Genomic DNA, 15,229 nt, shown 5'->3' on the forward strand with positions numbered 1-15,229 from the left:
CAGTTGGGGACGTGGGATCCACCATGATGTATGTGAATATCCACACCGTCCACCGTCCAGTCCCTGGATAGTGGGACCCACATGATGTAAGTGTTGTATTCACACTGTCCGTCCATTTTGCTGGACTGGTGGGCCACACATGTGGACCCACCTGATGTATATGTTTATATCCTCACCGTCTAGCATCTCTGGATGGTGTGATACACCTTAGTGTATGTATTTTATCCACACCGTCTGTGTAACACCCCGACTTTTAAGGACCCGAGTACATGACCCGTTTCCCAAAAACCCGAGTGTTAACTTTAAAGGATGGTTAAATTTGAGTATATATTTTTTTCTTCTTTCATTAGAGTAAGTAAATGCGCGTAGAATGGACAAGTAAGCATAAAGAAAAAATTTTAAATTTCATTTAGAACATACAAGAGGTTGCCCATAATGACTTATATAAACCAATGTCTTAGAATTTAAACAAGTACAAGATTTACATGATTCAATACATGAAGAATAAAAGAAAACATATAAATATAAGCCGTAAGATCACGTAGCTCTAAAAAAATATAATCATGCATCCTTGGCGATCGTACCCTGCTTCTCATCAAGTCTGAACATGCATATCACTTAAGCCACCTGTACTACCTGTACGGTTGTATATTTGATGGATGATTGGCCAACTCAGTGTGAATTCCTGTCAAGATTACACACCACCGTATTAGGTAAGAAATAGTATAAAACCTTCAGACAACTAAAATAGAGTAAATGCAGTCTTATTAGATGTATGGATGCGTGAATGCAATCATTGTCCAGGGTAAAACATCCAGACGGAGATTAGGGTCGTCACCCATGCAATCATCGACCCGGGTAAAACATCCAGATGGTCTGTGTCCCGGGTATAACATCTAGATAGGCATTGGGCTCGTCACCCATGAATATGACTGGTCATTAGTGCAACACTCAGCATAATTGCATGGGCATGATGATCCAAGTCATCGTCATAAATCGAATGACTAGTCATTAGCGCAACACTCAGCATAATCGCATAGGCATAATGATCCAAGCCATCGTAATATGCCATGTATGCATAATTAACCAAGTCATTATTAGTCCATTTATAGCCAGAAGGTTTAATAAGCTCAAAGGTCACTACGGGGAGCTCAAAGCCCAGCGTAGGCTGACAACTCGGGCATAGTGTCCATGACCACCATCCCCGGCCCATGGGGCTTACCATCACATGATTGCACAGTATAAAACATCGAACCCATATAGGGAAAATACTAGAACAAAGCCACATAGGTTGATATCAAAGCAAGCTGCATAGGGTGAGTATCAAAATAGGCTACATAGGGCGAGTATCAAAACCATGCGATAAAGACTATCCTTGAAAACCACTTAGACACAACAACCCTAGATGGTAGGCCCACATCAATAATCCATCTAGACCACTACTCAATAACCACTAGATCGAAGGTCCATTGCAATCATCGTCAATCGAGTTACATCCCAAGTATGGGTGTAAATGTATAAGTGGGGGTTTCCCACTAATGTACTAGTTTAAATTCCATAAGCAATCCACAAGTAATCCACAAGCATGAATAAATATGCAGGGTAGACATTTAGTACGTAATGTAGTAATTCAATTCCAACAATTAACACATTTGACTATGAGATAGAGATATCAATTATAAATTTAAATAAAAACTATAACTTAGGCTAATGGGAAAATGGAAAGCTCAAGGGGAAGAATCATCACCTGATGAATTGAATCAACATTTAGTGTCGCTAAGTGCTTGCGCCCTTAGAATTGAATCCTACCACAAATCATGAGGTTGTACAATTAGATCCAAGTTCTATGCACTACCTAGGTTTAGGATCCTAGCCTAGGATATTGGTTATTTAACTTTAGGGTTTTTGATGTAGGGTTAGGGTTTTTATCTTAAAGTTTAGTTTGGCGCTTAGATTCTATGATTTTGATTATGGGATTGGGACCCTAATTTGTGTAGCCATTAAAGCTATTGTTAATCGGAATCATTGATAAATAAAACTTATAAAATGAATTAGTTATTAATTTTAGGAATATTACAAAGGCTAATATTATACTAATTTATCTAATGACGCCCACGATGAATAATGATACTTATAATTTCCAAAACAATTAGTACTTAATATTAGTTAATGTGGCCTTGATAATCATTGTGATGAATAGAAATAGTATGCTCTAATGTCAATAATAATGTCTTAAGAATGACGAATAAAATACTAATATTTTAATGATAATAACAATATATATATATATATATGTACGTATATTAATTAATATAAGTATGGACAATTACTAGTGGTTAATCACATCTAACGTAAAAATCCTAAACTGATGTTAATAATGATAATTAAAGTAATTTAAATATGGAGAGAAAATATAGACTCACCCTTGTCAATACGACTCGGTTCGTGTTGAGTCGACTTCACCCAACACAAGCACCCATCTTGCTCCCTCTCCCCTTTTCTCTTTCTTTCTGTTGGAATGTCCAGTTATAACTGGACTGGACCCAAGCCTAGCTGGACCTAAACTAGGCCCAGGGTCGACTCAACCTTGCTGACTCGGCGAGTCAGCCCATAACCCAAGTCAAAACTCTCCCTCGCCTTTTCACATTTCCTTACTCTTCTCCCTGACTCTTTTTCTCCTATCTCTCTTCCTTTCCTTAGACTTCCCCCAAAACCTGAAATGAACTAAACCCAGCTAGCAACTCGCACTAGCGAGTCAGTGGTTGACGACTCGGATAGCTGGGTCGAGCTCCCAAACTCAGCCCATTTCCTTCTTTTTGTCTCATTCTCAGTCTTCTTTCTTTCATCTGCTAAGGCTAGAAGCATCATTAGATGATCAGACTCATCCTGGCCTAAACCGAACTCGGCAGGGAGTCAGGTCGACTCGGTGCTTAACAAGGAGCATAGGAAGTAATGCAGCAAGGCAACCCCACTCCCTCGCACTCACTCTCTCTTCCTCCTTCTCTTTATTCCTTTCCTTCTTCCCTTTCTTCTCCATCTTTCTCTCTTATTTAGGGGGGCTCAAGAGGGTCTGAATGAATCCAAACTCGAGATGCCTTGGTGTGGTGAACAGCGAGGAAGAAGGTCAGCCTCCAATGGCGGATCAAAATGCGGTCCACGTTTCTTCGAAATGAGGCTGCTGGAGGGTCTAGTCCTTCCATATGGTGCTTGTAAAAACCAGAAAATGAAGCTCTAGGTGCGTTTGGGTGGTGGGTTCAAAGGTGGGAAGAAACGACCAGTTCCTCAAGTGTAGCCGCAGAAACAGGGAGGAGCCCCAATGCATCCAGTTCTAAGCCCTTATATGGCATTTTTCCAGCGAATCTCAGACCGTAGGATTCGAAATGACCAGGCCGGATGGTGTAGTTTCACAACACTCCTCCAATACAACTGGTAAAACAAAACTAGCCATGGTTTTGGTTTCCTGTGGGCAGAAACTCTCTCCCATGTGGAGAGACATCGGACGGTTGAGATTAGACCACGTGGATGGTCGAGATGGAAGGAAAAACCCTTCACGCGGATTGCCATTGTGGCACAGAGAAATGGTTTCCATTTTTGGAAACATGGTGTGCTTGTGGGACCTATTTGCATGGAGGATTGTGTGCACGTGTGGTTGCATAAATAATATAGAAGCCATGGTTTTGGCTAGCACGCTTCGCCCAGCACGATGGATGGTTCGGATCATGCATGTGATCGCGGGTGGTGGACCACCGATCAGAACAGATGGGTTCAGTCGGTTCGTTAGGAATGCGGGTGGAAACAAGAGAGAGAGAGAGAGAGAGAGAGAGAGAGAGAGAGAGAGACAGAGAGAGAGAGAGAGACTTTCTCTTTTTAGAGGAAGCTCGGTCAAGGGAGCTTTGACCACTCCAGCTGGTACAATGCACATCGTGCACATTAGTTAAGGTGCACACACACCTCTATGTGGGGTGCATCATGATGTTTGTGGGAAATCCACCCCGTCTATTTCGCTTGGAGGTCCTAAGAGGGGTCCATGACTGGAGATCAGGCCGATGAAATGCCTAGGTAGGGCCCACAACTTGACTTGGGTCCCGTTTAGGGATTCCCCACTGATCTGTTGGTTGGATCAATCCGAATTCAAATATGAGCAGCTAAAAGGTTCTAATGGCTCATTTCATAACAAGTTATTACTAATATTAATATATGTTTTACTATTATCACTATCTATTACTATCCTTGTTTTATATTAATAAAATTACATTAATTAACAAGTATGAATGAAATTTGTTACATATAATTTATATTATCACCGATTGTTAATATGTTTTATTTATATGAGTATTAGTGAGAAAGAATTAATATGTATTATTTGGGTGTTATTTGTGTAGTCGTATATGTTTTAAGTTTTAATTTCATGTAAAATGTTAAATCGTTTGAAATATGTTGTTTGTCACACCTATAGGTAAGATGTGGGCTACTCATTGTGCATCAGTTAGCTATATACCCTAATATTTGGGTTATGTGCATCAAAGTAGGCCACACCACTTGATACCAAATGACAGTTCCATGGCCATTCCCACAATCCAACGGTTGGATTGATTCAAATTTTGTTGTCAATAACCCCAGGGATCCTAAAGAATGTTTAGGTGTGATTTAGGAGTCGGATATGGAACTAGGTAATCCGATCTGCGTTTTTAAATGATGGATCGACCCGTGGGTTATTGCAAACTTGGTGAACGGTGGATTTCATGTTTTAGGGTTGTAAATTCAAAACATTTAATGAAATTCATTTATATATGCAGGCGCTCATGCCTTACCACTAGGACAAGGGTCATTACAACCTACCCCCCTTAAACAAAATGAATAAAGTCCTACATCAATATTTAATAATGTACGTATCTATTACTAATACTATGAGTGGTTCAACTATCCTAAAGATGTACCCTGCGAAGTCCTAATGGACTTTATTTAAATCCCTCACGACCCTTAAGTTTCTTGTCTAGTAGATCAACTAAGGCGTCTAAGTCCCACTAAAGGTTAGAGATCATTCTAACATCAGTCAAATCTAGGGAGTTGTCTTAATGCTCATCAACATCAAATTTCTTCCTACGGCAATTAAATGATAGTTCCCCATTGTCTAAAGTACGATACGGTTTTCTGTTCTTTAACATTTGAGCTAACACGAGTGGATGGTTGTAGTAGGTTTGAGCCCGAGACATTGATCCTTTGCCTACGTAAAGTAGAGGACTTTCCGTATCAATCCCTATTCCTGGTGAATCTCGATCTTCTGCCTAATCAGGGCATTGAGATTATTAGAATTTACTAGGATACGGGGTTTGGATCAAACAACGCAACTTCGCTTAAATGTGGTTCCATCAACCTGTGGTTTCGATTATTCTAGACTCCTGGAAAATATCAAGTACTCTTCTACCTCCATAACGGATAAGACCATGTGGCCCACTACGCTTCCAATGCGCACTCTGAGTACCTAATGCACTATTAAAAATAAATTTCACGACTGAAATTTCTACGTGAAATCTGAGTTTGAAATTTATCGAATTCACCTAAGATTTCAAATCTAGTCTTGGCATGCTCAGACTATGGTTGAATATTTGCCTATGATTTTATAAGCGCATCTCTAATTAATCTCTACGTGCTGAAACTTGTGGGAAATGCTATGTCTAATGCGATCCTTAAGTTTGGAGAGCACTTGTGTCCAATCAGATGTACAATCTAGTGACCAAGGAAATTCTACAAAGGGTAAGTTCATCCTACTCACCAAGTGTTGTGATAATGTTATCTCTAACTAAGGGAATTTATAGAAAGGGTTTGGATCCTAACTTTTAAGAATGTTCTTTGGGAGTCAAGTCTAAGGAATATTCTTATTAGATCTCAACTATGTCATGGTGGGTATTTGTTCTTTCATGGTACATGGGTTTAATTTCTAAATTCAAATAACAATTCTAGTAGTTCTCAAGGGAACTTAAAGTTATATTTCTAAGTTTGAAGGTTATCCAACCAATGTGCTAGGGAACCTAAGATCTGAATCTCTATGTTCTCGATTTCTCCCAATTCCAAGGGAATTTTACCCAAGTTCAAATGACTAAACCTAAAACGCTCAAAGAGGCCTAAGTTCATTTCTAAGTTTGTTGGCTATCCAAACATGTTTCTAGGGGGTATAAAATTTTGAGTTCCTATATTCTCATTTTCTCCTAGCTACAGGGGAAATTCAGTTAAGTTCAAATTTTCTACTTTTAAACATTCCTATTTGAGACATTTAAGACTTGTATAAGATCATTTTCCAAGGCCAAGTTTGTCCAAACTATGCTCTGATACCAACTGTAACGCCCTGACTTTTCAGGACCCGAGTACACAACCTGTTTCCCAAAAAACCCGAGTGTTAACTTTAAAGGATGGTCAAATTCGAGTATATATTTTTTCTTCTTTCATCAGAGTAAGCAGATGAGCGTAGAATGGACAAGTAAGCATAAAGGAAAATTTTCAAATTTCATTTAGAACATATAAGAGGTTGCCCATAATGACTTATACAAACCAATGTCTCAGAATTTAAACAAGTATAAGATGTATATGATTCCATACATGAAGAATAATGACAGACATATAAATATAAGCCACAAGATCATGTAGCTCCTCCAAGCAAATACAGTCATGCATCCCTGGCGATTGTACCCTACTCTTCATCAAGTCTGAACATGCATATCACTTAAACTACCTGTACTACCTGTACGGTTGTATATTTGATGGATGAATGACTAACTCAGTGTGAATTCCCATCAAGATTACACACCACCGCATTAGATAAGAAATAGTATAAAATATCCAGACAACTAAAACAAAGTAAATGCATTCTTATTAGATGCATAGATGCGTGAATGCAATCATTGTCCCGGGTAAAACATCCAGACGGACATTAGGGTCATCACCCATGCAATCATTGACCCAGGTAAAACATCCAGACGGTCTGTGCCCCATGTAAAACATCAAAACAGGTATTGGACTCGTTACCCATGTATATGACTAGTCATCAGTGCAACACTCAGCGTAATCACATGGGCATGATGATCCAAGTCATCATCATAAATTGAATGACTGGTCATTAGTGTAACACTCAGCGTAATCGCATGGGCATAAAGATCCAAGCCATTGTAATATGTCAGGTATGCATGATTAACCAAGTCATTATTAGTCCATTTACAACCAGCAGGTTTAATAAGCTCAAAGGTCACTACGGGGATCTCAAAGCCCAGCTTAGGCCGACAGCTCGGGCATAATGTCCGATGACCACCATCCCTGGCCCATGACGCTACCATCTTGGGATGTTTAATGAAAACATGTCAACTAGTGGCCACTCATATTATAGTATATGGGGCTTACCATCGCATGGTTGCACAATATAAAACATCGAACCCATATAGGAAAAATACTAGAACAAAGCGACATAGGGTGATATCAAAGCAAGCTGCATAGGACGAGTATCAAAATAGGCCACATAAGGTGAGTATCAAAACCATGCGATAAAAGACCATCCTTGAAAACCACTTAAACACAACAACCCTGGATGGTAGGCCCACATCAATGATCCACATAAACCACCACTCAATAACCACTAGATCAAAGGTCAATTGCAATCACCATCAATCGAGCTACATCCCAAGTATGGGTGTACATTTATAAGTGAGGGTTTCCCACTAATGTACCAGTTTAAATTCCATAAGCAATCCACAAGTATGAATAAATATGCCGCACATAATGTAACAATTCAATTCCAATAATTAACACATCTGAATATGAGATAGAGATATCAATTATAAATTTAAATAAAAACTATAACTTAAGCTAATGGAAAAATGGAAAGCTCAAGGGGAAGAATCAGCACCTGATGAATCAAATCACCTTTTAGCATCGCTAAGTGCTTGCGCCCTTACAATTAAATCCTACCACAAATCATGAACTTGTACAATTAGATCCAAGTTCTATGCACTACCTAGGTTTATGATCTTAGCCTAGGATTTTGGTTATTTATCTTTAGGGTTTTTGATGTAGGGTTAGGGTTTTTATCTTAAAGTTTAGTTTGGCGCTTAGATTCTATGATTTTGATTATGGGATTGGGACCCTAATTTGTGTGGCTATTAATGCTATTGTTAATGGGAATCATTGATAACACTGCCAAAAAATCGAGTAATGGCTATGGAAGTTGAAAGCTTTTAGCTATGGATTTAATCCGTAGCAAAATAGCTACGGATTTAATCCGTAACTATAGCCTAAGTGCTCTATAGCTAAAGCGTACCTCTCAACCTAAAGCATATTAAATATAGATGGTGCTTAGGGGGATCCATGAGGTCCATTGGAATATATGTGTTTGATCTAAGCCGTCCAAAAATTCGGATATATAATTTTATTGCATGAGCCCAAAAATTATGTGGATTAAATATCTAAGTGGACCACACCATAAGAAATAATATAAATTAAATGTTTACTGTTAATTTGTTGTGTGGTCACCTTAAAGATTTGATCTAAATAAATTTTTTATCATACTTAAAATAATAATTTAAATTTATTGGATGGAGTGGATATATGAAATACATCACAGTGGGCCCCACGTAACTAAAATTTTAAAACAATTCAGGGTCGTCCGTCACGCGCCCGTCCAAAACCGCAGCTCCCTCCAAAACCGAAACCCATCCCCATTTTCTCCTGCCCTCCAAAACGAAACACGTCTCTCCATCTTTGTCTCCATCTCTCTCTCTCTCTCGCACTCAGTCTCTCTCGTTCCCTTGCCCTCTCTTCATCTCCCGATCTCCCTCACCCTCTCTCCCTGTCTCAAGGCCGCATTCCGCATCTCCCGAAACCCATTTCGTTGCATGAAGGAGAAGAAGAAGAAGCATCGTATGGTTAGTTTATTTCTTTTTCCCTCTTTATCTCTTTCTCAAATCTTTCAGAGGTTCAATCCGCATTCCCCTCTCTCTGTTTCTGAAATGTAAGGGCCGTTTGGCCGATCGGATTGGAAGGGATTGGAAGGATTTGCCCCTTCTGTTTCTGAAATCCTGCGATTGGCCGGGCGTGCCAAACAGAGTCGGTGATCAGATCCCAATGCCTGAGACGTGTTTGGCTCGAGGGATTGGAAGGGATGGGAAGGTTTAATCCCCATATTGGTCGGGTGTGCCAAATAGACTGGATATATCAATCCAGGGATATAGCAATCCCATGTATCTGAAGACAATCCACTGACAACACCATCAATACCTAGAAATCCAGGCCATCCACCATAATACCATTCAATCCCTTTCAATCCACCCAGCCAAACGGGGGAACGGACTGGCTACTCCCCCTGACACCAGCCAATGGCTGGTGGTCGGTGCTCTGTGGGCCCCACCATGATGTATGTGTTTTATTCATGCCGTCCATCTATTTTTATAGATAATTGTAAAATATGAGACCAAAAATGAGATATATCCAAATCTCAAGTGGACCACATTACAGGAAACAGTGTTGAATGAGCGTCGACCATTAAAAAATTTTTGGTGGCCATAAAAGTTTTGGATGAAGCTGATTTTTGTTTTTTCCCTTCATCTAGGTCTGTCTGACCAAATCAACAGATTGGATGTCAAATAAACAGTACAGTGGGCCTTAGGAGGATTTTAATGGTGGATATCCAATCAGTATTGTTTTCATGGGGTGTGGACCACCTGAGATTTATATCCTTCTAATTTTTTGGATAATACCATAGAATGATCTTTAAAAATGGATAAACAGAATGGATGAAAAACATACATCATGGTAGGGCCCACAGAGCACCGACCACCAGCCACGGGGCTGGTGGCAGGGGGAGTAGCCAATCCGTTCCTGCCAAACGGGCCTTAAAAATGCTTTGTGGGCTCCACCATAATATGTGCATGCAGGCCATTCATTTTTTTAACTTCATTTTAGGGCCAAATCTCAGGTGGACCACACCATAGGAAATTGTGGTGATTGAATGCCCACCATTAGGGCCTGTTTGGCAGGGCAGATTGGATGGATTTGGATGGTATTAAAGTAGATTGTACAAATTTCAAGGTAATGATAGTTGCGTCAATGGATTGGTGCAAGATCTACGGGATTGCTATATCCCGGGATTGCTATTTCTAGTCTATTTGGGACGCCTGGCCAATCCCGGGATTAAACCTTCCAATCCCTTTTAATCCCTTGAACCAAACACGTCCCAAGCAATTTTATAGGGATTAGGGTGGATTGGATGGGATTTAAAGGTAATGATGGTGATGTCAGTGGATTGTCTTAAGATCCTGAAAGGAATTCCAGAATTATTTTTTTTGGGTTTGTTAGATTGTGACATCAATTTGAATTTCTATGTTTTTTTTTTTATATTTTTTATTTATTTATTTTTTTTACAATGTCTTTTATGTTACTGGCATAGGCATTCATATATATATTGAGAAATATGATTGAAGTGCTAGACTAGCATGTACATTTACACCATTTTTTTAAATGTTGGTGACTCATCCACCACACGTGTCATAAAACATGTTAATTCACTGCATTGCATTCATCAGGAATCAAGCTTAGGGGTAAACATTTTTGGCTTTTATTCAAAAAATCAGGCTGTTTCAACTCCTAGTCTGGCCACTTATAAAATTATACCTAAAAATTGTAAATATACATCGTATGGTCCACTTCAGTCTCGGAATAATACAATTTTGGATAGTTTTTTTCATCATGATGAGCCAATACTATATGAATGGATTGGATGCACAGGAAACGGTGGTAATTCACTATTAAAACTTAATGTGGGTTGAAGAAATTTTGGATAGAGCTGATATTTGTGTGGTTTCTTCATCCTAGGTCTTTGTAAGCATTCCATTGCCCTTGTGTGGTGAAGTCTTTGACTGGTACGATCCATCATTTAGCTTGATATATTAGAATTACATGCGAGACTTTTCATCTATGCAAGTGGTTTAATATTTTACTTATTAATTACATTATTAATTTATTGTAAAAATACAATGATTGCAAACTCCTTAATACATTGTATTTGGTAGATAATATTTGTATGGGTCCAATCATCTGATAGCACTTCCTTCATTTTCAACTTTTGAGGAGGATGGTGCATTAGGTTAATTTTCAACTTTAATTTTTGGTAAGGTGCAGGTTGAAAATGGACCCATTGGTTAATTGAGATTTGGTTGTAATGAATAGGGAGTGGATGACACTAAGTTTCCTTGACCCACATTTTCTTTCTGGAATCAGAAGTTTTTCAAAGTTTGCACAAGAAAACCTTCCTGGTAGAGAATTTGTTTCTTGTCCATGCGCCACTTGCAGATGTGCACGTTTTCCGGTTTCTTATGATGATATGGAAATACATCTAATGAAAAATGGATTCGACCCAAGTTATAGGGTTTGGAACATGCATGGGGAACATGTATCACCTAAGTGTACTGTACGTGAATCAAGTTCCCAACAATACCATAGTGTCTCGAACTTAAATGAGGTTCACAACGTGATCGTTCAAGAACTTGGTGGTAATAACCTAGATGAAGTTGTACAGGATGAGCCCAACGTGACCCCTATAGTTGAAGGCGTCTTCGGAGAAAATGAAACTAATGAGTTTGAAGCAAATCTACGAGACGCAATGGCTGAGCTATACCCTGGGGCCCAAGATTTCACTGTGCTGACTTTCCTTGTACAGCTTTTCAAATTAAAGGTGAATCATGGATGGAGTGAAAAAAGCTTTACAGAGCTCCTTCAACTACTAAAGAAGGTGTTACCTTCCGGTAACAAGGGCCCAACTAATACCTACCAAGCGAAGAAGATCATTACAAAGTTAGGTCTTAATTATGTGAAAATCCATGCTTGTCCAAATGACTGCATCTTATACTGGAGAGAGAACGAGATGAAAACCATTTGTCCAAATTGTAAAACTTCTAGGTACAAGACTGAAATGGGTTCTGAGAAAAAAGGATCTACAATACCTAGGAAGGTGTTAAGGTATTTTCCATTAACACCAAGGCTACAAAGAATGTTCAGTGTGCCATGGTTGGCGTAAGAATTGTCTTGGCACTCAACCAGAAAATTTCAACATGAAAAGATGGAGCATCCGGCTGATTCTATTGCATGGAAGAATCTTGATGACAAGTATACAGATTTTTCAGCTGAGCCTCGCAATGTTCGATTAGGTTTGGCTATAGATGGGTTTAACTCATTCGGCACTTTCAGTATGTCGCATAATTCATGGCCCGTTATGTGTGTGACATACAACCTTCCACCAAAGCTTTGCATAAAATCTCAGTTTACTATATTGACTTTGCTCATTGAGGGACTGCGACAACTGGGAAAGGATATTGATGTTTATTTACAGCCATTGATTGATGAACTGCAAAAGTTATGGCGAGAAGGGGTCACGACGTTCGATGCATACCATGAAAACAAATTCAACATGCGTGCCATTCTGCTTTGGACAATTCATGACTTTTCAACATATGGTAACGTTTCTGGTTGTAGGACAAAGGGTAAGTATGGTTGTCCTGTATGTGGTCCTAACACAGATTCTTTGCGACTCCAATATGGAAAGAAGCATGTTTATATGGGCCACAGACGATGGTTGCCAAGGTCAGAACAGGCTAGGAAGGACACAAGTGCTGGCACGTTCAACAAGAAGGTGGAGATACGATGTCAACCGATCCGTCTGGATGGGATTGAGGTTAAAAGACAAACCACGAACTTGAATATGCAGTGGGGGAAGACTGAGAAGAGTAATATAAGGGGTATTGATGGAGGCCGACAAGAGCTAGCGGATGATGTTGAATCACCGTGGTTCTTCAAACGGTCTATATTATTTGATCTGGAGTATTGGAAAGATATTCCCATGAGTCACAACCTTGATGTCATGCATATTGAGAAAAATATATGTGAAATCCTTGTTGCCTTGATGTTGAACACGCCTGGCAAAACCAAGGATGATGCTAATGCACGCAGGGACCTGAAACAATTGGGAATTAAGAAGCGTCTATGGCTAAAAAAGAACAATGGCAAGGTGATTCAGAAACAAAGTCCTTTCTGTCTAAGAAAAGAAGAGAAAAATTTTCATCCAAACTTTGCATGAGCTGCGTGTTCCGATCGGTTTTAGTGCGAATTGGAGGACCATCGTAAAGGAAGATTGTGTGGATTTAAAGGGAATGAAGTCTCATTCTTACCATGTGTTGATGCAACATCTGCTCTCAGTTCTCATCCAGCATGCATTCAGGGATAGAAAGGTCATTCGTCTTATAATTACAAGCTTTTGCACCTTCTTTAATGCCTTGTGCTCGACAACCATAGACCTTCAAACACTCCTTACTCTCAAGAGAGGCATGGCTAGGACGTTATATCAGCTTGAGACTATATGCCCGCCATCGATATTTGTCATTATGATGCATTTGTCGATCCATTTGGCTTACGAGGCTTGCATATGTGGTCCTGTATACTATCGATGGATGTATCCATTCGAAAGGTACGTTGTGAGCTTAATAAGAATAAATCGGCTTAACATCTACATTTGCATGTATATATAATGTATCATTAACTTTGTTAGGTTCATGAAGACATTCAAGGCCTATGTCCGTAACAAGACACAACCTAAGAGTTGTATTGCAGAGCAGTACATCCAAGAGGAGACAGTTATATTCTGCAACCAATATAAAGGAAAACAGAAAACAAGCCTACTGGAAAAGCTGGAAAAACGGTTTAACAGAGTCATTCCAGGACTATGTAAGTTGGAAGATATCGTTGATGATGACCCTAATGATGACGATGTTGGTCCTGTAGGTTCGGGTCAAAGTGTTATCCTAGCGGGTATCGAATACGAACAAGCTCGTAGATGGGTACTGAAGAGTCATCCTAGCTACGACGAGTGAGAATGGTATGTATAATAAGCTCATATATATATGTATATATATATATATCTTCCTTACTTTATGCGATTTCAATATAACAATGTTATCGAATATCGCGCAGGAAGCACAAAGATTTCTTGCAGCGATGCTATAAGAGGATCAACAGGGTGCCTAGCAAGGATGAGTTCATATCTTGGTTGAAGAGGCAACCAGAGTTCATTGAATCTGATGATAATGAATTTAAAGATGTTGTGAGAGGACCTCTAGCTTTTTCTATGCAATACAATAAATATTGTATTAATAGTTTCCTCTTTGTCACTAAGGAGTATGAGGAGAATAAAAAGAACCAAAACAGTGGGGTTAGGACAGAGGGTATGACAACTTTTTGATCAAGTGCTAAGGATATCAATACAGTGGATGAAAATCAACCTTACTACGAAGTCCTTCGTAGAATTATCTAATTGGAGTACCGAACAGGGTACAAGCCCATCCTATTTAAGTGTGATTGGGTGAAAGTGACACATCATGGTATTTCTTTTGATGCAGAAGCGAATTTGAGATTAGTAAATTTGGCTAGTCTTTACAGTTCAGATAAAGTCGGTGACGAGCCCTTCATTCTTGCAGAGCATGCCACGCAAGTTTTCTACTCCAGAGATCCAAAAAATCCTGACTGGCACATTGTCTTGGAGGTTCCCAAAACAAATTTTGTCGAAGAAGAGACGTGCGTTCTATCGGAATGATTAAAGGCTGTAAGTAATGCCGATGCAGGACTTGATCTCACCTCATTAGCAATGGTTGATGAGTTGATATTCAATGAATCTGAAGATGTCAGTGTTGTGGTCGAGAAAACAAAGAAAAGAAAACGATCGAAGAGAATCTACTGATTTGTTTGTATTTTGTAAGCATGTAACAGAATGATATTTATTGGAGGAAATCTAAACAAGGTTTGGATAATATAGTGAATTTTTTGTACTTTATCTGTGATTTAAATTATTTCTTAACTATTAGCTTTAAAAAAAATCTTTTCTTATCTTTTCATATTAGGGAAGAAATAGGCACATGGATTCACAACCACAGGTATTGGGTGCGCAGGTGCCTGGGAGTATAGATTCAAGCAATACCAAAGGTAATAAGATACTTCTCCTTAATTATATATGTAAATTTTCTTTTCCTTATATATTGGCAGTAATCAATGATGTGTATATATAACTGTTATTCTTTTTATGTAATTGTGTCAGCTTCTTCTTCATCTAAAAAAAAGAGGCATTACTAGGGGGGTCTCTTTACTTGTGCCACCTGATAGGAAAAAAGTCCTAAAGACGAATGAATTCGGGCAACCGAATGAGGACTGT

Source organism: Magnolia sinica, chromosome 11 (genome assembly GCF_029962835.1).
Source record: "Magnolia sinica isolate HGM2019 chromosome 11, MsV1, whole genome shotgun sequence".
Classification (NCBI taxonomy): domain Eukaryota; kingdom Viridiplantae; phylum Streptophyta; class Magnoliopsida; order Magnoliales; family Magnoliaceae; genus Magnolia; species Magnolia sinica.